The sequence below is a fragment of the Saccopteryx bilineata genome, chromosome 6 (assembly GCF_036850765.1).
Source record: "Saccopteryx bilineata isolate mSacBil1 chromosome 6, mSacBil1_pri_phased_curated, whole genome shotgun sequence".
Classification (NCBI taxonomy): Eukaryota; Metazoa; Chordata; class Mammalia; order Chiroptera; family Emballonuridae; genus Saccopteryx; species Saccopteryx bilineata.
Window position 1 is genome coordinate 186,976,339 of NC_089495.1, and position 25,387 is coordinate 187,001,725.

At 45.6% G+C, this 25,387-nt stretch overlaps 1 non-coding gene and 1 pseudogene across 1 annotated transcript; both read left to right on the plus strand.

Annotated features, from left to right (window-relative positions):
* Positions 1 to 17,654: 17,654 nt before the first annotated feature.
* On the plus strand, positions 17,655 to 22,046 carry LOC136308402 (pre-mRNA-splicing factor SLU7-like; annotated as a pseudogene).
* TRNAA-CGC (transfer RNA alanine (anticodon CGC)) lies at positions 19,696 to 19,771 on the plus strand. Its single transcript has one exon. It is a non-coding gene; the product is annotated as a tRNA-Ala (tRNA).
* Positions 22,047 to 25,387: the final 3,341 nt, after the last annotated feature.

The following is a 25,387-nucleotide window of genomic DNA, read 5'->3' on the forward strand; positions in this document are numbered from 1 at the left end:
CTTTCTCATATGTGCCTTGGCTGCGGGCCTTCAGCATACCGAGTAACCCTTGCTGGAGCCAGCAACCTTGTGTTCAAGCTGGTGGACTTTTGTTCAAACTAGATGAGCCCATGCTCAAGCTGGCGACCTCGGGGTCTCGAACCTGGGTCTTCTGCATCCCAGTCCAACACTCTATCCACTGCGCCACCGCCTGGTCAGGCTATTTACTGATTTTAGAAGGAGAGAAAAGGGGTAGGGGGAGAGAGAGAAACATCAATTTGTTATTCCACTTATTTATGCATTCATTCGTTGATTTCTTATGTGTGCCCTGAAGGGGAATCGAACCCACAACCTCTGCATATTGGGATACTCTAACCAACTAAGCTACTCGGCCAGGGCCCAGATAGTTTAAACATCCTATTATATTTAGGATATTCACTTGCCCATGATGCTAGCAGTCTAGTGGTGTCTACATGTCCTGGAATTCGCCACACCCTCATCTCTTACTCCCATGAAGACCACAGGCCTGGGAGCCGGTGATTTCCAAATCCTGACTGCATACCATGAGCAAAGTATTTCAACTCACAAGTGCCTCAGCATTTGCATCTGCAAAATGGAGATAATTGTACCTACCTCGCAGGGTTGAAGATTAAATAGATAATCTATGGACAGTGTTTCAAACAATGCCTGATAATAAAAATGTCACATAGTATCAGTTACTATTACTATTACTGAGCACTTACTTTACCCTCTGAGCACAAGACGCTCACTGCTGGTGGCTGAAACCTGCTACTCAGGCTAACCGACCTACCCACACCCCCACACCCCCAGGGTCTGTCTGGTTGGCTCATCAGCAAGTGAGAGGAGCTTGCAGACATTCCTTCCTTGTTCAAGTAATAGTCACCAGAGTCTGCTCTAGGCTGTCAACAAGTAGGCGGTGTGCTCTCCTGGGACTTCTAGTCTAGGAAGGGAGGCACGCATTTCTTCATTCCTCAGTGGTTTTAAGGGCCTACTACGTGCCAGGCTTGGTCCTGGGGATTCAGAACGTTGACAAATCTGACAAAAATCCCCAAACTCTGAAATTTATACTGGTTTGGGGACATGACATTAAGTAAACTACTACAGTGGGATGAGGGATTGAAGGAAGGAAGGAAGGGCTATTCTAAGCCCTTTGCATGCATTATCTCATTCAATGCTCAGAGGAACCCCAGGAGGTGGGAACTGTTTCCATGTGGCACTTGTAGGGACCCAGGAACACAGCGGTTTAGTAACTTGCCCTTCAAGGCCAGGCAGGTGGAAGAAATGGGCAAATCAGGACACTGGTGCTAACCTATCCACCGAAGACTAAACACGCACCCTAACATACCCTAACAAATCGAGCTAGTCTTTAAAATAGCCTGTGACACAAACAAAACACCACAGGCTGTTGAAGGCCTGGGGGGCTCCCAGGGGGAGGCGAGGGGACTTCTGGAGCCTGAAGAGATGCAAACTTTCTTTTTCCAGGTGTGCTGCCTACAAGTGGACCTCGGGCACCAACCTGCGCTGGGCACCAGCCTGGGGTATATACAGTGTGTCCGTAAAGTCATGGTGCACTTTTGACCGGTCACAGGAAAGCAACAAAAGACAATAGAAATGTGAAATCTGTACCAAATAAAAGGAAAACCCTCCCAGTTTCTGTAGGATGATGTGGCAGCATGTGTGCATGCGCAGATGATGATGTAACACCGTGTATACAGCGGAGCAGCCCACGGCCATGCCAGTCGAGATGTGGACGGTACAGAGGAAAGTTCAGTGTGTTCTGTGGCCGCTAAATTTGAATCCATGACCAAAGTGCAACGTGAATATTGGCGTGTTTATAACGAAGCACCACCACATAGGAATAACATTACTCGGTGGGATAAGCAGTTGAAGGAAACCGGCAGTTTGGTGGAGAAACCCCGTTCTGGTAGGCCATCAGTCAGTGACGAGTCTATAAGAGGCTATATGGGATAGCTACCTAAGGAGCCCTAAAAAATCTGTGCGTGAGCCCACATCGAACTGCACTGAATAGGAATGAAACTGGGAGAGTTTTCCTTTTATTTGGTGCAGATTTCACATTTCTATCATCTTTTGTTGCTTTCCTGTGACCGGTCAAAAGTGTACCATGACTTTATGGACACACTGTATAGCAGCACCATGTGCAGTCTCACTTGCTGTCCCATCAGCAGAGAAGAAAAAGTGCCGATTTCCTCACAGACACTTTGTGGGTGAGGTCTTTCCACCTCTTTTTCATTTTTTGCCAAACAAAAAAAAAGGCATATTTGGTTTAATGCATATTGCTCTTTCGTCTGACTTTTGCAAGCCCTGTGTGCTACTTGCCCACTTTTCTAATTGAGTTATTATTATTATTTTTTTTGTATTTTTCTGAAGTTGGAAACGGGAAGGCAGTCAGACAGACTCCCGCATGCACCCGGCCGGGATCCACCCAGCACGCCCACCAGGTGGCAATGCTCTGCCCATCTGGGGCGTCGCTCTGTTGCAACCAGAGCCATTCTAGCTAGCACCTGAGGCAGAGGCCACAGAGCCATCCTCAGCGCCCAGGCCAACTTTGCTCCAATGGAGCCTTGGCTGCAGGAGGGGAAGAGAGAGACAGAGAGGAAGGAGAGGGGGAGGGCTGGAGAAGCAGATGGGTGCTTCTCCTGTGTGCCCTGACTGGGAATCGAACCTGGGACTCCTGCACGCCAGGCCGACGCTCTACCGCTGAGCCAACCGGTCAGGGCCTCGAGTTATCTTTTCTTCTATATTTTTTCAATTACTTTCATCAATTTATGTTACTATTTAGATCTTTAATGCAGCTGGTATTGGAAAAGGTACGTGGGAGGGAGGAGGTATAGATGGCCTAAGGTAGACAGACCTAATCTTTATTTTTCCCTAATGGAGACTTCCCAGTGCAGATGGGCCATCGAAAATGGCGCTTTCGATCTTGAAAGTTGACTTCCATTGACACATATATCTCTCTGCCCTCTTAACTGTTTCCTTTCACAGATTCCTAAGCCAGTGCCAAATCGCGCTCTGATTATCACAGCTTTCACCCTCATTTCCCTATCGGCTTCATCTCCCTGATTCAGGTCTTCCAGAAAAGTCCTAGGATCCATGTGTCAATGTTCTCCCCCACCCCCTGCCACACACACACACACACACACACCTTACATCAATTTCGAGTGGATGTGTAGATATAAAGATAGGATGTCTTTATAAGACTGACATTAGGTCTCTTGTAGACCTAAAAGAGACCGGAAAAAAGAAAGGCCTCAGGCAGAGCTCTCCATTAAAGCAGCAGTTCCCAGTAAAATGATTTTGTCCCCCAGGGGCCATGTGACAATATCTGGAGATATTTCTGGTTGTCACAGCTGGGGGAGGATGATCCTGGCATGTCATGAGTAGAGGCCAGGGATGCTGCTGAACCTTGACAGTGCACAGAACAGCCCCCCAGGACAGAGAGTTATCTGGTCCAAAATGTCAAAAGCTTTAAGGTTGATTTGTTCATCAAAATCCGGAAGGGTGGCCTGGAGGATGGCCACAAGGGCATCGAGTGCAGTTGACTCACCGGCAATGTGTCCCAGGGCTTCTCAGCTTGTGCAGGAGCAGCGCAGGGCAGGGCGGGGCAGCCCGCTGACTCCCGGGCCCCAGTGCGGCTGAAGCCACATGCAGGGTCAGGTACAAGGTGTCAGACTGGACCCCTTTCCTCTTAGGTATCCTTCACTAGGGTGTGAATCGTAATGCTTCTATAAAATTTGCTCTTACCATATGTTTTTTTCTTAACATTTTAAATCAACTTTATTGAGGTCTAATTTTCATACCACAAAATGTACTGATTAAGAGTATATGCCTAATTGGTGGTAGTGTAGTGGATAGAGCTGACCTGGGACACTGAAGTCCCAAGGTTTGAAATCCCAAGGTTGCCCGCTTGAGTGCAGGCTCACCAGCTTGAGCACAAGGTTGCTAGCTTGAGCATGGGATCATTGAAATGATCCCATGGTCACTGGCTGGAGCCCAAAGGTCACTGGCTTGATGCCCAAGGTCGCTGGCTTGAGCCCAAGGTCACTGGCTTGAGCAAGGGGTCACTGGCTTGGCTTGAGTTCCCCCCACCAAGGCACGTATGAAAAGGAATCAAGAAACAATAAAGCCTAAAGTGATGCAACTACAAGTTGATGCTTCTCATCTCTCTCCCTTCCTCTCTCTTGCTCTCTCTCACTAAAAAAATAAAATGAAATGAAAATAATGAGAGTGCAGTTTGGTGAGTTTTGACAAATGTATACACCCTGGTAATGACCATCACAATCAAGATATAGAATATTTGCATCACCCCAGATTGTCCCCTCCTGCCCCTTTGTAGTCAATGTCACCCCATCCCCAGTCAGCCATCAATCTGCTTCTATCACTCTAGGTTATTTTAAATTGCTCTCAAGTGTCATAGAAATAAAATGCATGTAAGTACGTATGCTTTTACATCTGCTTTCTTTTGTTCAACACGATGTTTTTGAGGGGATCTATGCTGTTGATGTGCCTGTGTTTCCTTCCTTGTAATATTCCATTGTATGGCTAGCCATCATTGTTTTATTCATTCGCCTGTTTGTTGACTGACATTTGGGTTATTTCTAGTTTCAGGCTTGTCTTAGTCAGCTCTGGCCGCTATAACAAAATACCATAGACTGGGTGGCTTGTGGACAACATTTATTTTCTCATAGTTCTGAAGGCTGGGAAGTCCAAGATCAAGATGACTGCAGATTTATTGTCTATTGAGGGACTGCTTCCTGGTTCATAGACATAACAGCGGGGTGAGGGGACTCTGAGGTCTCTTGTATAAGGGGCGCTAATTTCATTCATGAGGGTAACCCTCCTTAGGTCTAATTTCTTCCAATGGCCCATCTCTAAACACCATCACAGTGGGAATTATGTTTCAATATAAAATTTGCAGGGGCAGTGGACCCTGGCCAGGTGGCTCAGTTGGTTAGAGCATTGTCCTGAAGCACAGAGGTTGCTGGTTCAATCCCTGGTCAGGGCACATACAGGAACTGTCTCTCTCTAAACTTAATTTTTAAAAATTTGGGAGAAACATAAACATTCAGACCATTGCAAGGCTATTACAAATAAAACTGCTTTGCAAACTCTTTGTATGAATATGTATTTTTAAATTTCTCTTACTAAAGTACCTAGGACTGGTATTACTGTTCTATGATGAAAGAACTTTATAAACAAACAAACAACAACAAAAGACCCTGCAGTTTTCCAAAGTGGTGCTACCATTTTGATGGCAATCACTGAGACCCCCTTCGCTGTACACCCTCACCAATACTTGATATTGTCAATCTGCTAATTTAGTCATTCTAGTAGATATATATAGAGAGAGGCATCTATCTCCTTATGGGTTTTTTTGTGGGGGTTTTTTTGGTATTTTTCTGGAGTTGAAAACGGGGAGGCAGTCAGACAGACTCCCGCATGCGCCCGACCGGGATCCACCCGGCACGCCCACCAGGGGGTGATGCTTTGCCCATCTGGGGCATTGCTCTGTTGCAACCAGAGCCATTCTAGCACTTGAGGCAGAGGCCATGGAGCCATCCTCAGCGCCCAGGCCAACTTTGCTCCAATGGAGCCCTGGCTGCGAGAGGGGAAGAGAGAGACAGAGAGGAAGGAGAGGGGGAGGGGTGGAGAAGCAGATGGGCGCTTCTCCTGTGTGCCCTGGCCGGGAATTGAACCCGGGACTCCTGCATGCCAGGCTGGCACTTTACCACTGAGCCAATCCTTATGGTTTTAATTTTCATTTCCCAAGTGATAAATGATGTTGAGAAAATTGTTAAATGTGCTTATATCTTCTTTTGCTTATTTTTTAACTGGGTTTTTGTCTTACTACTTAGTTGTCTTCTGATTCTGGAAGACATCCTAAATAAGATCATCCTTGTATTTTTTTTGGTAGCACCTTTTGAAAGGCAAAAGTTTTAAATTTTGATGAAATTTCTTTTTTAAGTTTGTGCTTTTTTTGTGTACTAGTTAATAAATCTTTGCCTAACCCTAGATCATAAAGAATTTTCTATGTTTTCCTCTAAAAATATTTTTGTTTCAACTCTTATTTTTACTTCTGGGGTCATTGTGCATTTCTTCTCAGATGTGGTTTAGATCTGGATGCACGGATATCCTGTTAGAGCTCAGAGAACAATTTGTTGGAAAACCCATCTTTCCCTCATTGAATGACCTTGACACACTTGTGGAAAATCAGTCGACCACATATCTGTGGATCTATTTCTGGATTCCATATTTGGTTCCAATGATGTGTGTGCCATCTTATGTCAGTAACACACTGTCATGCTGATAATAAGTCTTTTTTTTTTTTACAGAGACAGAGAGTGAGTCAGAGAGAGGGATAGACAGGGACAGACAGACAGGAACGGAGAGAGATGAGAAGCATCAATCATTAGTTTTTCATTGCGCGTTGCAACACCTTAGTTGTTCATTGATTGCTTTCTCATATGTGCCTTGACCGCGGGCCTTCAGCAGACCGAGTAACCCCTTGCTGGAGCCAGCGACCTTGGGTTCAAGCTGGTGGGCTTTTGCTCAAACCAGATGAGCCCACGCTCAAGCTGGCGACCTCGGGGTCTCGAACCTGGTTCCTCTGCATCCCAGTCTGACGCTCTATCCACTGCGCCACTGCCTGGTCAGGCTGATAATAAGTCTTGAAATCACACAGTGTTCTCTTTAAATTTGGTGGTTCTTTACAATCTTTTTGTCTAATCTAGGTACTTTATATCTTTGTAGAAACTTTAAAATCTGATTATCAGTTTTTACCCCCCCCCCCCCCCAATTCCACTGGATTTTGGTAGGATTATATTGTACTTATTGTTCAACTTGTGGAGAATTGTTATCCTAACAGATCTGAATCTTTCACATCAGGAGCGTGGCCTGTCTTTCCGTTTGTTTGTGTTTTCTTTTATTTCTCCCCGCGTTATTGGGTTGTTTTCTCTGTGCAGGTTATTCACATATTTTGTTAAATCTATTTTGAAATTTCTCAAATTGTTGGATGCTACAGGAAATGGTTATGGCTACTGATTGCAAGTATTGTTATTGTTGTTGTTTTACTTCAATATTTTATTGTTTGTTGCTCATATGTAAAGATAGTTACTTTTTTTTTTTTTGAGTTTTGCCTGACTAGGCGGTGGCTCAGTGGATAGAATGTCAAAGTGGGATGTGGAGGACCCAGGTTCAAAACCCCGAGGTGGCTGGCTTGAACATAGGCTCATCTGGCTTGAGTGCAGGATCGCTGGTTTGAGCGTGGAATCATAGACATGACTCTATGGTCGCTGGCTTGAGCCCAAGGTGGCTTGAACAAGGGGTCACTTGCTCTACATCCCACCCTATGAAGGCACATATAAGAAAGCAGTCAAGCCTGACAAGGCGGTGGTGCAGTGGATAGAGCGTCGAACTGGGATGCAGAGGACCTAGGTTCGAGACCCAGAGGTCACCAGCTTGAGCGTGGGCTCATCTGGTTTGAGCAAAAAGCCCACCAGCTTGAATCCAAGGTCGCTGGTTCCAGCCAGGGGTTACTCGGTCTGCTGAAGGCCCGCGGTCAAGGCACATATGAGAAAGCAATCAATGAACAACTAAGGTGTTGCAACGCTCAATGAAAAACTAATGATTGATGCTTCTCATCTCTCTCCGTTCCTGTCTGTCCCTGTCTATCCCTCTCTGACTCTCTCTCTGTCTCTGTAAAAAAAAAAAAAGAAAGAAAAAGAAAGCAGTCAATGAACAACTAAGGAGCTGCAATGAAGTTTTTTTTTTAATTTATTCATTATTTTAGAGAGAGGAGACACAGAGAGAGAAAGAGACAGAGAGAGGAAAGAGATAGAAAGAACAGGGGGAGGAGCAGGAAGCATCAACCCCCATATGTGCCTTGACCAGGCAAGCCTGGGGTTTTGAACTGGCGACCTCAGCGTTTCAGGTCGATGCTTTTACCCACTGCACCACCACAGGTCAGGCTGCAATAAAGTTTTGATGCTTCTCATCTCTCTCCCTTCCTGTCTGTCTATCCCTATCTGTCCCTCTCTCTGTCTCTCTGATTCTGTCACACACACACACACACACACACACACAGAGTTTTCTATTGCCCTCCTATCCCAAGGCCTTGCTAAACCCACTCATTAGTTCTCGCTTTTTCTTCAATCTGTTAGCATTTCCTACCCAAACAGCTTCACTTTGTCCTTTCTCATCTCTATGGCTTTTTTCCCTGCCAGAGACTCAGCCATGTGTGTGATCTCTGAGAACAGTCCGCTCACAGCTCTCCTGGCGGGTTGTCTGCCTGCCTCAAGATTTAGATATGAATATGAACTGGCTCACACAATCCAGGAGATAGACAAGTCCCAAGATCTGCAGATAGCAAGCTGGAGACTTAGGAGAGCTGAAGGTATAAATTTTAGTCCAAAATAATTAGTGGGCTTAAGACCCAAGAATAGCCGATGTTTCAGCTGTAGGTCTGAAAGCTGGAGAAGACCCGTGTGTGTGCTAGCTCAGCACTCAGGTGGGCCTTCCTTCCCACTTCGCCCTTCTGTTCTAGGCTAGTCTCCAGTTGATTGCAGGAAAGCCACCCCATTAGGGTGGGCCCTCTGCTTTACTCAGTCTAGGGATTGAAATGCTAATCTCATCCAGAAAAACTCTCACAGACACACCCAGGATAATTTTTGACCAAATGTCTGGGCACCAGGTGGCTCTTCAAGTTGATACATAAAATTACCCATCACAACATCCAAGCAAAGACTGGCGGGGGACTCCCCAAAATTCTGAGAGCTCTTTATCTGAGTTGCTCCCTCCCCTCCAGTTCCTTAACTTCTTCTATCCAACTCAGTCTCCCTGAACTCCAATCTCTGCCTCCCGGGACTGCCTACAGAATTTGCTAGTTCCAGTGCAAGATGAAAATCCAGGTCTTTGTTCAAAAGTTAAGCATTTCCATTATCCCTCAAGAACGCCTGACCTTTGTAGTTCACTGACCCCACCCAAATAAGTAAACCACTATTCTGACTTCCACCACCATTGATTAGTTTCACCTGTTCTTCAATTTGAACTTATATACATATGTGTCTGGCTTCCTTTGCTGTGACATCATGTCTGTAAGATTAAGATGTGGCTATATGAAATAATATTGGATGTCAACTATAATTGACAAAAATAAATAAATAAGAAGAATGTTTTGGGATACTTTTGAGGACAGAAGATCTACAGTTGTAAATATTGGGGGGAGGGTATTCCCCTTCTAGGTAGCTACAGTTTCCTCCTTTGTGTAAAGGACAATAATAGATCTCCATAAGAATGTTCTGCTTGGATCCCATTAGTAACAGCAATAAGCGAAGTGGAATGGGGGAAGGAAGAGGGGCTTATAAATACAATAGAAACCTTCTGGATTGTTTGTTATTTTGTGTCTACTGGAGTAGGCCTCCAGGGGTTTTTGGCCTGTTCTCCCCTTCCCTCCCACCTTCCTCCACCACCCCACCTTCAGACTGGAGTATCTCCTATTTGACTGAAGGGAACTGGATGGTTTCATTGAAAGTAAATGCTACCAGTTCTGGGGAGACCAGTGGTCTGCCTCTGCAGCTGTGGTCATGGTGGGAGAAAGGAGGGGGCAGGCTAAAGTGAGCTCTGACTTCTAGTGCCTGGTTGAGGGTGGTGGCCCGTGTCCCAGTGTTAATACCTGACATCACTGAGCACTGACCAGGCTTCTGGGACCCACGGAATGTCCTGCATCCTTCAATAAGTTTTACACTCTCCACCCATCCGAACCCTAAAGTTTTCCCTGTTGATGGACGGTGGGGGAGGAGGGAGGTACCATTCACATTTCCAAGTATTGGGAGTTGATGGAGCAGGTGAGATCAGGGAGCTTTCGTGACAAATTCCACCAGGAAGGTCTTCAACCAGATGATAGAGGGGAGAGAGAGGGATGAGTGGCAGTGACGAGAGCTGAACCCTTCACTGGGTGCTGTGTCCCAGGCCATAGCTACTTGGGTGATTTCTGTGCGCTGATGTCATTTAACCATTCTAACAACCCCGTCAGATAGGAACATTGATCACACCTATGTCATTTATAAGGACTTTAGTGTTCAGAGAGGACTGCCTAAGGCCCCAGATCCAGGACACTGTGGGTAGAAGCTAAACCTGACATCTTGTGTCCAGGATTTGATACTAATCATCATGCTCTCCTGCCTCCCATGGAAGGACAAAGGTCTCCTGGATGTGGAACATACAGTTCATCCTAACCAATAATAGTGTCAGTGGAAGACCCACTGCCTTGGTGCCCACTGGGCACGGTACGGGCACTGCAGAGAAGACAGAAGGCTGATGGCTAGCCTTGCACGGCACTGACCACGACTGATGGGCACTCTCTGTGTATGACCTCATTTGAACCTCACACCAGCCCTATGAGATGGGTCCTGTTAATATTCCCATTTACGATAAGGAAATAGGCTCAGAGAAGTTAGGAAGGAGGTGGGGGGTTGCCAGAGCCAGCAAAAAGCTGAGTGTGAGCTGGACTGAGGCCCGTGACTCACACGCTGAACAACGCTGTTCAGGTGTGTGGGGGCGTGGGGTTCCACAGCTCTGGGTTCAAATCCCATCTTCACCCGCCACTAGCAAGTTACACGACCTCTCTGATCCTCGATTTCTATACTTCTCAAATTCAAACAACAGTCTCAACTTCCTGGGTTCGGGGGTGGGGTGAGATGTGAAAAGCAATGTCTGCAAAGCCCTTGGTGAGCACTGGAAGCGGAGCCCTGGTCTTATAAGGTCACTTTGTGGAATGTTCAGTGTCTACATGTTTCTGTATCATCGGTGCCTGGGAGGGCCTGAATAACTGGTCTCCTCTTGGACCGGGTGCTGGTCACACATCTCGCCTTCCCAAACTGGCCTTCCCAGTCACCCAAGGCCACAGCATCCCTCCACTCTGTGATTCTCCGTCTCTTTGCATCATTCGTTCTCCAACTATTCATGGAGGGCCTCCGTGTGCCAGACCCCACGCTGAGGAGCTCAGACTCAACCAAAGAAGCCCAAATCTACCATCACTGGTGTCTGACAAATCTTGGCAAGTGATTATACAACTAACCCAACACTTATAGAGGTGAAGCTATGAGAAACAGGGGTACTGTTGGTACCAGGCAGCCTGGCCTGGTCTAGGGGGTGTGACAGGTTCCCAGAGGAGGTGACACTGAGATCCTGAGGGTCCTAAAGGACAGAGAGTAGATCTTTAGAGGAAGCAGAGGGGAGGGGAGGGAGTTCAAGGCCCTGGGGCGTCCTGCACAGGAGCCCAGCTCAGGCATTGGAAGTGAAGGTGGGGTCAGGAGCTCAGTCATTCAGTCCATAAACATTCCTCCTGTTATCTCCGGCTTACAAAGCACTGACCCACCACAGTGGGTGTTTGGTAAACAGGATGCTCCTTCAGCTTCAGGGCATGGTGAGGTGGGCCTCCGGCATGTAGCCAAAGACACTCTGAGCATCTCTGAGGGGCCCAGTCTGGCTCTGGGCTGCTGGGGAAGGAAGACAGCAAAGCCCCTGCTCCAGACTTTATCACCGGGTGGGGGGCCACCAGACGACCACAAACCCAACCTTCCAGACAGGTCAGCTCTGACTATAGAGGAAAGGTCAGGGGTACGATGTGAAGGGCATGGTGTCTTAGGGAGAGGTGCTGGGAAGCCCGCTCTGTGGACTGACTCCCACTGCACTGTCCGGACCCCAGGCACACAGAGGGTTAGGACTTGCCCCTCAGGGCCAGGCCGGCTGCTCAAGTGTGAGAATCCAACACCGGGTGTCGGGCCACTTGCTGTCAGACTAAACCAGTACCTGGCTGATTGGGTCACCTTTTAATATAGCTGATGGCCCAAACAAAAGGTACCCACAGGCCGTTTAAGGCCTGGGTATGAGAGGATTAGGGATTTCGTGCAGTCTTTGGGACATGCAGGTGCATTCTGCACTGTAGAGATGCGAAGGGGGGAGGTGTTCTAAAAGAATTTGTAGCTAATACTACGTTTAGCTTCTAAAATGCTCGAACCAATTTTTTTAAATTTACCCATTTTAGTGGGAGGAGCAGGAAGCATCAACTCCTATGTGTGCCTTGACCAGGCAAGCCTGGGGTTTTGAACTGGCGACCTCAGTGTTCCAGGTCGAGGCTTGATTCACTGCGCCACCACAGGTCAGGCTTGAGCCAATTTAATTAGATACCCCATCAGGAGAGAGAGGGCTCACACCCTCACAAGGTCACCTACAAGGGAGGGTGGCCCGAGTAGATTTTAATGAGTAGGAACGCCCTCGCTTCTCCCCAGAAGTAACCATAATTAGTCTGGTAAGTGTCCTTGGGGTCCTTTCTCTGTATATTTAAGTCCATATTTTTGTGGCCAACTTTTACAAGGAAGATATTCTTCTTTGCCACCCCACATGACTTTACCATGTGGCAATATCCCTGGCTGTTTCTCCGGATTCTCTGTAGCTACGTCTCCTTTTCAGCAGCTTCAGCTTCTGGAGATGGTGCCCCGTCCGCCACGTTCCCCGCCTTGACTGAGCGCCTGTGTTTCTTCTTCCCAAACTGCCTGTTCGTGCTCTTCGCCCGTGTTTCCCTGGCATTGCCTTTCTGCCTGTCTTGTTTCAGGCATTCTTACAAAATGTGCTTTTAGGTTTGGGTCTTGGACACCCAAGGAATTGAGTGTTTATTTGCAGGCGTTTGAGTTTGGAGGAGGAAGGCTCAGGTTAGTTTCCAAATGGATCGTCATCCAGCCAATTTCCCCAACAGCATTTATTTTAAAATCTTTCCCATTTAAAGTGCTGCCTTTATCATATCTTATAGATGCCCTTACAGGCATGATGAATCTTCTCCGTTCTGCCTCGATGGTTAAATAGACCTAAATAGATGTTCCTACACCAGTCCCAAGATGGAGCAGGGAAGTGCTTGGCTTTGTTCCCACAGTGCCTCCTCTCCCTGGCTTCCTCCTTTTCCTGGAGGTGGGGGCCTCAGAATGGCTGGGGCCTCATCTCTTTCCAAGGGCGCTCACTGTCAGTGGGAGGACTGGAAGGAGAAACCACTAGCCAGGAAGACCCAGGGCGCAGGAGAAGAATGGAAAAGCCCAGAGTGCAGGGGCCACTGCATTCTACGCAGTATCTGGGAGCCTCAGACGTGAATCACCACGGTGTTTACTAGGCTGGCGCTGGCGGTTTGATTTCCGTGGGTCTGGACCCGGTTTTGAATTCTAACAAGTTCCCTGGTGACTGCAAGGGTGGAGGGTGGCCTTAAATCCCTCCAATCTCACTTGCCACTCCCTTTCCTTTTTTTTTTTTTTTAATGTACTTTATTGGGTTGTGTCTCGGTAGAGCCGATCAGGTGTCCTTGATTCGACTTCCCTGCATAGTGGGACATTCCTGCTTATTAGCAGGGCTGGCAGCCTTTTCAAGACTACTTTTGAGACGGCTGTGAAGATTCTACTTACTAGTTCCGACACTAACTGCTATCAGAGGAAAGACACGACCAACACATATGTTAGTTGCAAGAATCACACAGGCAGTTTATTACTCAAATCCTTTTGGCGTGCCTGGGTACAGTTTAAGGAGGCCCCGTCGGCGTGCTCCTCTCGGCTGTCTTTGGTCAGAGCGGCTTGGAGACAGTTCATGTTCATGCTGGAGTCTGTGTGGCTATTGCAGCAGGGGGGACCCCTTAGTTTTAGTACCATTTTTTGGCTAAGGCCTTCTAACAGGTGTCAATTTATAGGATTATTACTTCAAACCATCTTTTTGGGAGTTCCTTGCAGGGAGCCCTTTTTATGTTAATTTACTGAAATGTTTCATCCACTTATTTTTAAGATGTTCTTAGGGAAGCCTCCTGTCTACATCAACCCACAGAGTTACGACATCAAGCCACTTCTTATCTATATGTAACTTCATACACACACACTAACCGAGCCCTGCGCACGAAAAGGCAGAGTCTGTTTATTTATTTATTTTTTTAAAATTTATTTTAGAGAGGAGAAAGAGGAGAGAGAGACAGTGGGGAGGAACTGGAAGCATCAACTCCCATATGTGCCTTGACCAGGCAAGCCCAAGGTTTTGAACCGGCGACCTCAGCATTTCCAGGTCGACGCTTTATCCACTGCGCCACCACAGGTCAGGCCAGAGTCTGTTTATTATATTTGTACATATTATATTAATTTTTATCCAGACGACCTAACTTTAGTAAATTTTTAAATTGCCTTTAATATTATATCTTAATTATTTTTATGTATTTTCCATACTTTTCTATATTTCTATATATTTCATTACCATACCCTTATATTACTGCAACAGGTCAACGTTGGTTAATAAAATTATACAGATTTCAGGTGTACAGTTCTATACGACACCGTCTGTATACTGTACTGTGTATTCACCACCCCAAGTCAAGTCTTCTTCTGTCACCATTTACCCCTCTTTACTAGCTTACCCCTTCAACACCTTATGGCAATTGCCAGTTTTTCAGAGCTCGCCTGCTCTTTTCCTCTGGTTCGATTTAAAAACACACACAAAATTAAACAGGCACTGGCTAGCAGAGGGTGAGAAATTACTAACTTGTGTTGGGAGTAATAGCCCTGTTGAGGTTAGGTGGTTAGAATAAGAAACAAGCAAAAGAGTAAAAGAGTATCTGCTAGACTCACACCGTGATGTCTTCTGGGGGAAGGATGCTAAGTCTAGGGTTTGTTTTACAGTGTGGGCCTGAGCGTGGAACAGAGGGATAGATGAAACACACGTGACAGAAAGGGGTGGTTGTTGACACAGTGAAGGGTCCAGGGTGAAGGGTGGGTCATTGTACAAGCCATTCTACTTCTGGGTGTGTTTGAAAGGTTCTATAATAATAATAACAAATAAAATGGAAATTTGATGCGAGCCCGATTCTCAGGAGTCAGAAGGCTGTTAAGCTGGAGTGGAAGGCTGGTCAAGCACACAATAGCTACTAGTATTATTCTAATTAACATCATTATCATATAAAAGCTGGTGTATATACGCACTATGCATAATGCACAGGAGATCGAATTTTAGAAAGAGGCGTTCAGCTTGTGGGTTATTTGCTTCCTTTTTATTCAGGTGGGGAAGATGTGGGTTTTTAAATTTTATTTTTCAATTCCAGTTGACAGTATTATTTTATATTAGTAGGAGATGTGGTTTAATTCTTTTCTCCTCCTGTGGCTTTACCCAATGCATAACTATCCATCTTTACTATAGAAAACTGCTACAGTATTAACATTGTCTCACTCTTAAAATTTTTATTTATTGATTTGAGAGAGAGAAAGGAAGGGGGAAAGAGAGAGAGAAACTTCAATTTGTTGTCCTACTTAGTTGTGCATTCATTGGTTGCTTCTTGTGTGTATACTGAATGCAGATCGAATCCACAACCCTGGCTCATTAGCATGATGGCTCTAATCAACTGAGCTACCTGGCCAGGGCTAACATTGTCTCTTAATACAAAATTTACTTATAAGGGAGCAATGACAGATCTAAGGAATGGTTGTTGTTTATGGTGGCTACATGAAAGGGAGAAGGGCGAAGACAGGGATTTGCATTTTTCCTATTTTATAAATTTCTGTTGATTTTTTTTGTTGTTTTAATGTGTTTTTAAAAAAATTACCCAGTAATTTTAAAAATCTATTTAAAATTTAAAATCTATTTTTTAAACTTAAATTTAAAATCTATAACCAAAATCAATTGTTGTTATAACATACTGTGGAAATATGTATAAATGTACAGCTATAGAACATATAAGTGCCGTTCCATCTCTATAGCTTTTCCCTAAAAGGAAACTTCATTCCTTTTTTTTTTTTTTTCATTTTTCCGAAGCTGGAAATGGGGAGGCAGTCAGACAGACTCCCGCATGCGCCCGACCGGGATCCACCCGGCATGCCCACAAGGGGGCGATGCTCTGCCCCTCTCGGGTGTCGCTCTGTTGCAGCCAGAGCCATTCTAGCACCTGAGGCAGAGGCCAAGGAGCCATCCCCAGCGCCCAGGCCATCTTTGCTCCAATGGAGCCTTGGCTGCGGGAGGGGAAGAGAGAGACAGAGAGGAAGGAGAGGGGGAGGGGTGGAGAAGCAGATGGGCGCTTCTCCTGTGTGCCCTGGCCGGGAATCGAACCCGGGACTCCTGCATGCCAGGCCGACGCTCTACCGCTGAGCCAACCGGCCAGGGCGGAAACTTCATTCCTGAGGTTACCCAGTTATTTCTCTTTCTCCTCCTCCTTCCTCTTCCTCTTCCTCTTCTTCTTCTTCTTCTTCATCTTTTTGGTTATCCAGATACTTCTATCAGGCTCCTTCCTCTTCGGTACCCTGCCTGCTGGGAGGAGTAGGAACATGGTAGCTTCTCTGCGGTGGTATCTGTGATCAGAAGATCGACAGATCCTGGGAGTCCTTGGCCTATACAATCCAGTCTATCTATCTCTGCACAAAGCTTTTATAAAGATCTTATTTTTTTGGTATTTCACACAAATCTACCACCTAGCAATATTCCTGGCCATCTTGCATCACACTCTATTATATATTGATTTTTTGTTTGTTTTAATGTGTTTTTAAAAAATTACCCAGTAATTTAAAAAATCTATTTTTTTAATATCTTTTTTTTAACATCTGCAGAATAGTCCCCTTTATGAAACCTAAATTAACTCATAAACACAAACAGTAATTTTCTTCTGGTGTAGAGGAGCTGTGAAGGATGACCAGGAGTTGGAAGGGTAGGTTATTGTCGTGGCTGAGAAAATATTTCAAAAGAATCTCAAACTTTTATCTTGTCAGGTGGCAGTGAATCTAGGAGTTGTTCCCAATCTATAAGCATGGGAATTAAGGAAAAGCCTGGTTAGCTCAGACAGGAGCCTGGGAACAAAACCACATTGGCTCATAGGCCAGGTATGAGGGAATCCAGCGTGGGAGGATTTCTCTCCAACCCCCAGCTGTAGCTGACTGTGAAAGGTGGCTTGTTATTCCAGTTTGGATAAAAGCAGCCAAAGTGATAGATACTCTGTTACTGTGTTACTCACAGACTCACTGTTACTCATAGAAACGGGGTTGTTGCATCTCTGCAGATGAATAGTGGAAAAAAGCTTGTCTGTTACTGATACACAAACCATGTTGCTGGACTTCTGAACACCTGTAGAAGATTCTTTACCAGCCATTTGGAGACTGTTCCTCTTGGTCCATAGAAACCCTCTTGCATGTAATTTCAGCATGTCTTGAGCCTCTTTTTAGGCATCGGGCAGTAGAATAAGCATTACCCTATTAATCCACAAACATCTACTGAGAACCTACTATGTGCCTTCCATGATTTAAGGCACTGAGCAAAGAGCAGTGAGTGACAAAACAGACCTCGTGTTTGCCCCTTGGAGTCTCCAGTTGGGGGGGGGGGAGGAGACCGCCTCAAACTCAATCAAATACCCAGAGCTATACAAAGTGTAAGGTAGGACGGAAGCTATTCCAGGCAAGGGAAACAGCGGTATCCTCCTAGGCAGCCCTAACCTGAAGAATTTCACCTACCCGACTAGCTGCATGACTTTGAACAAGGATCTGTTTGCCGTTTGTAAAGGAAGGACAGTCACAGCTCACTTCCAGTAAATGGACGGGGACCACCAACATAGGCGGAATGAGTGAAACCCCTACCGCTGGCTACAGACGGGCATGGCTGCCTTTGAAATGCGGGTACCCCATCCTAATCATGTGCTCTCATCCCTAATCCTGCCATGAACCCTAATCCAGACCTTTATCTCTGCGAGGTGGGCTTGGTGGTGGTGGGAAGTTATACTCTATGTGTGTAGATCCAGCATCCTTTACTATAAACATGCGTTCTTTTCATAAAAATACCAATTCAATTTGGTATGAAATCATCTGTTATTGGTACAAAGGCAACTAGAAAACGTAATGGAGCTGAATAAGGCTTATAATGCCCTATCTTCATCTAGATGGGGACTTAGTAAATGATAAAAGGTACCATTTCACATCCGTGGAGAAAGAACAGATAATTCAATAAGTGACATTAAGGAGGGGGAAAACCTGAACTTTTTATGCCAAAAAAAGAGTACACTTATAACAAAAAGCTAAAGGTATAAAGTAGTAAAGGAATTTAAAAATAAGGTCATAGGCAGACGAACACCAGGTTGAGGAGGGAACAGGGAACCGGGATCTTGAAGGAAGCCGCCCTCCTAAGCCTCAGACATGGTATACGAGGCCGTCAGACCAGGACTGTGTCTTCAGTGGTTTTGAAAGTAAAAAACCTGTCACTGGCCTGACCAGGGGTGGTGCAGTGGATAGAGCGTCAGACTGGGATGCTGAAGACCCAGGTTCGAGACCCCGAAGTCACCAGCTTGAGTGTGGGCTCATCTGGTTTGAGCAAAAGCTCACCAGCTTGAACCCAAGGTCGCTGGCTTGAGCAAGGGGTTACTCGGCCTGCTGAAGACCCGCGGTCAAGGCACATATGAGAAAGCAATCAATGAACAACTAAGGTGTTGCAACGCACAAGGAAAAACTAATGATTGATGCTTCTCATCTCTCTCTGTTCCTGTCTGTCTGTCCCTGTCTATCCCTCTCTCTGACTCACTGTCTCTGTAAAAAATAAATAAATACATAAAATAAAAAACAAAACAAAACAAAAAAACCTGTCACTGGAGCTGCACTGCCCAGTATGATAGCTGTTACCTGCTTATGGCTCTTAAGCACTTTAAATGGGGCTAGTCTGAAAAGGTGTCATATCCATAAGATATTTTTAAAATAGGGTTGTTTTTTCTTACTGTGAAATGATAGTGTGGCCTTATATTTCTCTTGCACGGTGTTTCATGGGAGGGTTTTAAGCTTGAGTGGTGGGACAGGACATGAACAAAAAAGGGTTTTGAAAAAAGTATCACAACAGGGCTAGACTATTCCAGGGAGTCGGAAGACTGGCAAAACTCGCAAGATCTCGCGAGACCCAAAGAGTTGTTAGTGCGCATGTGTCCCGCGGTGGCTGCTGGGAACGCTAAAACAGAAAATAAAAGTGGACGGATTGGTTTTGTTTCTATCCAGTGGTTTTGTGCCCCCCCCCCCCCCCCAAGACTGAGAGGAGGCTCTAACAATGTGGGCTGCAGATACCGTTAATACTGCCCCCCTGTCGGGGACCAAGGAAATGAGTTTGGAGGAACTGAAGAAGATGATCAGAGAGGACTGGCGAAAGAAGAAGGAGCTAGAAGAACAGCGAAAACTGGGTAATGCTCCTGCCAAAGCTGATGAAGAAGGAAAAGACATCAACCCTCATATTCCTCAGTATATTTCTTCAGTGCCATGGTATATCGATCCTTCAGAAAGACCTACTTTAAAGCACCAGAGACCACAACCAGAAAAACAAAAACAGTACAGCTCGTCTGGAGAATGGTGCAACAGGGGTGTAAAAGAGAATTCTGTAACTACTAAGTACCGCAAAGGAGCATGTGAAAATTGTGGGGCCATGACAACACAAAAAGAAAGACTGCTTTGGGAGACCTAGGCAAATTGGAACAAAATTTACTGGAACTAACATAGCTCCTGACGAACATGCCCAACCTCAGCTGATGTTTGATTATGACGGGAAGAGGGATAGGTGGAATGGCTACAATCCAGAAGAACACATGAAAATTGTAGAAGAATATGCCAAAGTCGATCTGGCAAAACGAACACTGAAAGCCCAGAAACTCCAAGAAGAATTAGCCTCAGGGCCCTGGCCGGTTGGCTCAGCGGTACAGCGTCGGCCTCGCATGCAGGAGTCCCGGGTTCGATTCCCTGCCAGGGCACACAGGAGAAGCGCCCATCTGCTTCTCCACCCCTCCCCCTCCCCTTCCTCTCTGTCTCTCTTTTCCCTTCCGGCAGCCAAGGCTCCATTGGAGCAAAGATTGCCTGGGCGCTGAGGATGGCTCTGTGGCCTCTGCCTCAGGCGCTAGAATGGCTCTGGATGCAACAGAGTGATGCCCCAGAGGGGCAGAGCATCGCTCCCTGGTGGGCGTGCTGGGTGGATCCCGGTCAGTTGCATGCGGGAGTCTGTCTGACTGCCTCCCCGTTTCTAGCTTCAGAAAAATGAAATAATAATAATAATAATAATAATTAGCCTCAGGAAAATTAGTGGAACAGGCTAATTCTCCAAAACACCAGTGGGGAGAAAAGGAAAGAAATTCTCAGATGAAAAAAGATCATAATAGTGAAGATGAGGATGAAGATAAATATGCCGATGATATTGACATGCCTGGACAGAACTTTGACTCTAAGAGATGGATTACCGTTCAAAATCTCAGGATTCGTGAAGATATTGCAGAATATTTGCAGAATTTAGATCCAAATTCTGCTTACTATGATCCCTAAACGAGAGCAATGAGAGAGAATCCCTACGCCAATGCAGAAAGAATCCCGATGAAGTGAGCTACGCAGGAGATAAATTTGTTAGGTACAGGGGAGATACCATTTCAATGGCTCAGACACAGTTGTTTGCGTGGGAAGCCTACGTCAAGGGATCTGAAGTGCATCTGCAGGCTGATCCTACCAAACTAGAGCTGTTGTATAAGTCCTTCAAAGTAAAACAAGAAGACTTCAAAGAACAGCAGAAAGAAAGCATCCTGGAACAGTATGGTGGCCAAGAACATTTGGATGCCCCTCCACCTGAATTGCTTCTAGCTCATACGGAAGACTATGTGGAGTATTAAAGACATGGGATGGTCATCAAAGGGCAGGAGCAGGCTGTCGCCTGCTCTAAGTATGAGGAGGACGTGAAGATCCCCAATCACACGCATATCTGGGGAACTTACTGGAAGGAAGGACGATGGGGATACAAATGCTGTCACTCTTTCTTCAAGTGTTCCTATTGTACTGGAGAAGCTGGGAAGGATAGTGCTAATTCAGAGGAATGTATAGTAAAGGATATAACTGGAGAAAAAACCTCAAACCCTTATGGAGATGCATCAGGAAAAACTAAAAGAGGAGAAGAAGCAGCAGCATCAAAAGAGCAGCTCAGATAGCGATGGCAAAGAGAAGAAACATAAGAAACTGAAAAAGGCGCTGAATGCAGAGGAGGCCAGCCTTCTTCAAGACCAGGAGCTCATGCAGGTTGATGAGAGGAAGCGGCCTTACAACTGCATCTATGAAACGTGGGAACCCACCGAGGAGGAAATGGAGGCTTACAGGATGAAGCTTCAGAGGCCAGATGACCTGTTGGGCAGATAAAATGTATTATGCTCACTTTGTTAAAGATGGCGCTGCCCACATGGAAGCCGTCTCCCAGGTGATATTAATGTGTGTTGGACCATAAGGAAGGTCAGAGTTAAAAAAAAAAAAGTTTAATGTGTGTTGGAGGCGGGCTGTAGGCAGGCAGAATCCTTGTAGCCTGGGGCTTGGTTTTAGGACTAAGCCTTTCCTACCCTGTTTGATGTGGGGTGGTACAATTCCATCATGCCCCAGATAAGTGACTTTGTATCAGAGACTTTCCTATTTTGTATATTGGATTAAAGGTTTTGATTTCTACACTATAAAATGGGAGCAGAACAGGAGCTTGCTCTCTTGGTTCCTGAGATTAGCATTAGAGGAGAGAGCAGAGCAGAGAGGAGAGCAGAAAGAGGCCATGTGGAGTAGGCCAGGAGAAGCAGCCAAGATGGTGGAGTGCTGAGTGAGATGCCAGTTTGCGCAGAGTTTGTGCAGGGAGAAGGAAGGAGGTGAGGAACAGAGGTGAATAAGTCTGGTGAGCTAAAAAACCTTTGATTCTAGGAAACTTGGATAAGTCAGTAGCTTTGTGAGCACTGAATGAGTGGGTTTTGGAGCCCAGTGTGTGTTTTTACTTGCCCGCCGGGTGCAAGCTAGGATTAAAGATGATGGCCCACCAGTTTTTGGCTCCGTTGTTTCTTTACCGACTGTCAGAATCCAATGTGAACCTGCATGTGAATGGCCACGATGGCAGCTCCTGGCCTTACATGACCCCAAGACCTCTTTCCTTGGACAGTAGGGACCAGTCACAGACGGTTGCCCACAATAAACACAACAGACAAAATACTTTTTTCAGCTTCTTGCTGATGGTTGTATTGATAGATGGCAAAGTCCTGTGTGCTCCTCTCGCTGTCTGACTTTAATAAAATTTCCAGTAAATCCATTCCTTTCCACACTGAACAAACAGAAGAAAAACAAAGAGGAGGTACATTAAATCCGGATTAAGATTTTATTTCCAATTTTATAGTAGTAACAGGAAAAGAGGCCCTGGTGCATGAGCCTGCTCGCTCTCTTCTGTCTTTCACTCAACAGTCGAGTCTTAAACATTATTTATTCCCTTTTTATGGCCTTTTATCTAGTGTTTGACACATTTTGAAGGTAGATAATTACTCTTTCTCAAAACTAGGGCTGCATTTTAAAAAAATAAATAGTAACTGTAATTGTAGTATTTTTATAGTCATTTGTTTCTGCTGTCTAAGGTTTTCCTTGTCTGTAGCTTAAATTCGAGCTGAGCCCTGGCCGGATAGTACCATTGATTAGACTCTATGCCTCAATGCTCAGAGGTTGATGGTTTGATCCCCCGTCAGGGCATATATGGGAACAAATAGATGTGTCGATCTCTCTCACTCACTCCCCCACCCTAAAATCAATGAAATTTATTATTATTTTTTTTAACATTTTTTTTCTTGTTTTTTTTTTTTTTTCATTTTTCTGAAGCTGGAAACAGGGAGAGACAGTCAGACAGACTCCCCCATGCGCCTGACCGGGATCCACCTGGCACGCCCACCAGGGGCAATGCTCTGCCCACCAGGGGGCGATGCTCTGCCCATCCTGGGCGTCGCCATGTTGCGACCAGAGCCACTCTAGCGCCTGAGGCAGAGGCCACAGAGCCATCCCCAGCGCCCGGGCCATCTTTGCTCCAATGGAGCCTTGGCTGCAGGAGGGGAAGAGAGAGACAGAGAGGAAAGCGCAGCGGAGGGGTGGAGAAGCAAATGTGCGCTTCTCCTGTGTGCCCTGGCTGGGAATCGAACCCACAATGAAATTTTTTTAAAAATAGATCTAGAAGGAACTTTCCAGAAAGTGTGAATAACTTTATCCTCTCTGGGAATAATTCTGTTTTCACTTGTTTGTAAATTTTGAATTTTTAAATTTTTTCTTGTGTCTTACACCTGGTACTAAATGTGTTAGCCTTTGGAAAGAGATCTATTTTGTCTTCTTGAATCAGAATTGATCAATCAGTACTAGGTCCTTTACCATTCTGGACATGAGCCTTTAGACACAGAAATCCATTCCTTTATTGTAGAGGATATAATTTGTGATACAATCCTCTACAATATTAAATTTGACTTTAAAAGCTATAGAATTCCCTTACACCTCATGTTTGTAGCCAGTAGGTGTCACTTTGTAAAATTTACAAAAGCAAATCCTGATATTTAAGGTTTCTACAAAGAATTATAAGGATAGCTTGTAGGACTTACTAGTAATTCAGAGTGCCATGATCCTCAGGCCTCTTCTAAGAACATTGTGAAAATAATTACAGTAAAACTCCCGACATGAGTACGTTGACTTCCAACAGCTCATTGGATTCTCTAAGCTGCCCAAACCTGTGAGGATACTGCATTAAATTAGCATCTCAGAAATAATTCTGGCAGGAGAGTAACTGAACCAAACTGTCAAGTACTGTGGATATCTACATGGTATCGAGATTCAGACTGGTATGAAATTTAAAAAGTAATGCAAATAGATCTAATTCTTACCCACTTAAAGAATGTCAAAAGTTTGTTTTCATATTCCTACTTTAACATGGGATAGTTCAACATGAAGTCTGAGGTTGGTGTTTATTTTGTATCTTATTTATCTTTTGTTAATAAAGGTATATAGGGCCTGACCTGTGGTGGCGCAGTGGATAAAGCATCAACCTGGAAATGCCGAGGTCGCAGGTTCGAAACCCTGGGCTTGCCTGGTCAAGGCACATATGGGAGTTGATGCTTCCTGCTCCTCCCCCCTTCTCTCTCTGTCTCTCTCCTCTCTCTCCCTCTCCTTTCTAAAATGAATAAATAAAATTAAAAAAAAAATAAAGGTATATAATTGAGAATAAAAAATAAATAAATAAAAATAAGGTCATAATGTATATGATTCCCACACCAAGACATGAAGAAAAAACATTGACAAAATTTACCAAAAATGTCAAACATGAGATATTTCAGATATTTAAAAAATGGAAGGTACACACACACACACACACACACACACACACACACCAGCTCCCCTCTCCATGTAGGAAAGAAAACATTGTAGTAAGCTGCCAGCCCAGCAAATGAGGCTGGAGTGTTTCCATCTGTGCATGCTGCTATCTTGTGCTATCTTGTTATTTCCCGCGTGGGGTCCATGGATCCCGCGCACGTGCAGAACTCGATGTGAAAGCTAGCACACTGTTTGTATCCTTTTGTGACCCGAATCCCTCTCTGCTGACACAGGACCTCTACCTCAGAAAAATGCAAAACTACTGCAGTAGCGGACAATGATCGAGTTTTGGGTGCCCAACGCTGTGCTATCTTCTCCACAGCGTTACCCTTCATCCTTCCTCAACACAACCGTGTTGGGAGTTCAGTTTCCCAGATGCAGATGCAGTCACTGAGGCGAGGAGAGCCCATGGTGTAGGCAGTGGGACTCTGGAGAACCCGCAGTAAGAGGAAAAACCAAACAGATGCTGGCCCGAGTCCTGTGCTCTGCAGGCTGGCTCCTCAGGTGGGTGACTGAAAAGGCAGACAGACCCCCTGTGGGAATCACAGGGGGCGGCATCAGGCCAGGAAAGAGCTGACAGGCAGGCTGTGCCTCCAAAAAGTCCTTCCCTTTCCCTGCTGGGAGTTCACCCATTCACTCTAATTGGCTATCTTCCTAAACTCTAGAACGGTGGTTCTCAAACCAAGGTCCCCCCTCCCCCACAGGCGGTATCTGCCTAACCTGAGAAGATGTTAGAAATGCAAAATAACGGCCCCACCCTAGAACTCCTGAAGGGAAACTGGGCGGTGCTGAGGCATGTCAATCCTCCAGGAGACGCCTGTCCAAGGTCAAGCTTACAAACCCCTGCTGTTTGTGGAATATAAGATCTGCAGGTGTCCTCCCTTTCAGCCAGTGCTCAGCAGGACACGGCAGACACAAGCTCTTATAAATTACTCATCACAAGATGAACAGGCAGTAGGTGCTCAATAAACACCACTAATAAAGGCAGACAAGATGCTACAGGTTCAGTTGCAGACCACCACGATAAAGCTGATATTGCAATAAAGTCCGTTGTATTCCTTTTGCTGTCAGAGGATCTTGCCTTAACTTTGCAAAACATGCAACATCTGTGAGGTGTAATAAAACTAGGTCTGCCCGTCATCCCTCAAATGAGCATTTTCTACATGCTCACCATATGACAGAGGCTTTGCAGGGGGCCTCTC